At 32.5% G+C, this 2,290-nt stretch overlaps 1 non-coding gene across 1 annotated transcript; it reads left to right on the forward strand.

The window, feature by feature from the left end:
* The first annotated feature begins 1,900 nt into the window (after positions 1-1,900).
* LOC147371853 (U6 spliceosomal RNA) lies at positions 1,901-2,003 on the forward strand. Its single transcript, XR_015165002.1, has one exon. It is a non-coding gene; the product is annotated as a U6 spliceosomal RNA (small nuclear RNA).
* The last annotated feature ends 287 nt before the right edge of the window (positions 2,004-2,290 follow it).

Below are 2,290 nucleotides of genomic sequence, written 5' to 3' on the forward strand. Positions count from 1 at the left end.
ATTTTCCCTGAATCATGTCAGAATGAATTGCTGAACTAATGCCCATTATATTCAGCTCAGTTCAGTTCAGTCGCTCAGTCGACTGGTTTCTGTACTGATGTTGATTCTGATGCTTTATCTGGAGAGTCTTTCACGCCGTCTCCCATCTTCTGTAAGTAATCGCCACTAAGTCCCCCTGTCACATGCTCTAGATTGGCTCTTCTGATCCTAAGTGCATTACTGCTTTGCTACTGAGTCTTCCTAAATTTCTTTCCTCACCTGTAAAATGAGGAACTCCAATGGAATTGATATGATGCTTACATTAAAAATACCACATGGGAAAGTGGCCTGTATGTACTAGTCCCTTCAACTGTTTTCTTCCAAGACAACATATGGTCTTCTTCCTTTGTGTGCTCATGGAATTTTGCACATTGTAGTCATTTTGAGTATTCGCTGGGTATGAATTATCTTATTTCCTGACTCTCAAAGGGCAGAAAGAATTTTCCTTGGCTTATATCCCCTTTCTGAATGCAATGTATAGTATTCCATGCTATACGTGGCATTCAGAAAGGGGCATTTTGTTTTCTACCCAAGGTTAAAAACAAAACTGATATCACATAGCTAAGTAAAATTAAGCCTACAATCTTACACCTACCCTGAGAATTCTATTCATAATGATATTATAATACTATACTCTTCAAAGAGATGTTAAATATATTCCCTAATTGATCTATATATAAATAGAAAATATGTTGCTACAAAATTCCTTCCCTTCTGTTTTTATGTCCACTGAGCAAATTTAGAAAGATTTTCAGCATAAAGATAGAAAGGTTTTATTAACAGCTTTCATCAAAATAATCAGAGTATTATTCTCATCATCATCTGATCTTTTGGTTTGACTATACTGCTGTGACTTAACAGGGACAATGGAAAAGAAAAGAATCTTTCAGATCTTGGATGAGAGCCTGGCTTGGATTTGTCAGCTCTTGAGTTTGCCCTTAATTGGATATATTACTTGGGGTCTGAATGCATACACTTAATTGTTTCCTCAATTACAAGATGAAATTACTAAATTATGACTTACTCTTTTATTTCTTACATAAAGTTGTCACTAGATGACAGCACGCTAACATTTAAAATTTTTTTAAATACAATATTTTAAAATGTTTGAGTTTAAAGCTAAGCTAACATTAAAAAAATCACAAAATATTTTAAAAGATACCAATTTTCATCACTAAAAATCAATATATTTTAAAGCACCTATTACTGACAAAGATGTGAAAAAATATGCATTTTCACATACAGCTGTGGTGAAGGTTAGAGAGTAACTTCATGTGTCAAAAATTCAATTGGTCAGATAAACAAACAAAAAAACTCCACAAAAAATAAAATTAAGAAAAAAAGAAAAAACAAACAAAAATTCAATTGCTCATGCTTATTAAATCAAGCACCACAAGAAACTACTTTTCGGAAAATGCATTTAGATTTACTTATAAAAAGATTCATTATAGTATCCTTTATACAAATCAAAAATCTAGTGAAATAACCTGAATATCCAATGATAAGAACTGATTAAAATACCCTCCACATAACCTGCCATTCATGGGAGTTGCAAAGAGTCAGACACAACTGAGCCACTGAACAACAACAATAACACATAACCTAGCTATACAGTTTGTCTATAAAACTGACTTATTCACACATTTATGTCCAGGAACTTCTATTACTAATTACTTTCCATGAGACTCAGTGCATGTGTTCCTAAACTGTATCAATAGTACTTTTTCCTGTGATCTCATAGCTTAATACTATGTAAACCAACAAAACATGAGTGCAAATGCAATTGGTTCAAAGAAAATTTTGTTAAATGCTTTAGAAAGACTGGCTAAAGATGAGTTGCTTTAAAAATCACAGCTGGAGCTTGCTTTGGCAGCAAATATACAAAAGTTGGAATGATACAGATAAGATGAGCATGGTCCCTGCACAAGGATGACACACAAATTCGTGAAGCATTCCATATTTTTAGACATGAAAGTCCATTTTATGACATAAAAAAACCACAGTTGATAAAGAAGTACATTCATTACATAATGAGAAAGGGGTTAATTCTCCAAGAAGACATAACAATTCTTAATGCGTATGTGCCTAACAACAGTGTCAAACTACAAGAGGCAAAAACAGATAGAACTCAAGGAAAAAATAAATCAATAAAATCATAGTTCACAATGTCATACTATAAACCCAACAAGATGTTATTATAAGAAAAAGATAAAATAACAAGTTTAATCAAAATGTCTAGAAATTTTTATGC

The sequence above is a fragment of the Bos grunniens genome, chromosome 5, assembly GCF_055505025.1.
Source record: "Bos grunniens cultivar Pamir isolate PY7600 chromosome 5, Bosgru_T2T1.0, whole genome shotgun sequence".
Classification (NCBI taxonomy): Eukaryota; Metazoa; Chordata; class Mammalia; order Artiodactyla; family Bovidae; genus Bos; species Bos grunniens.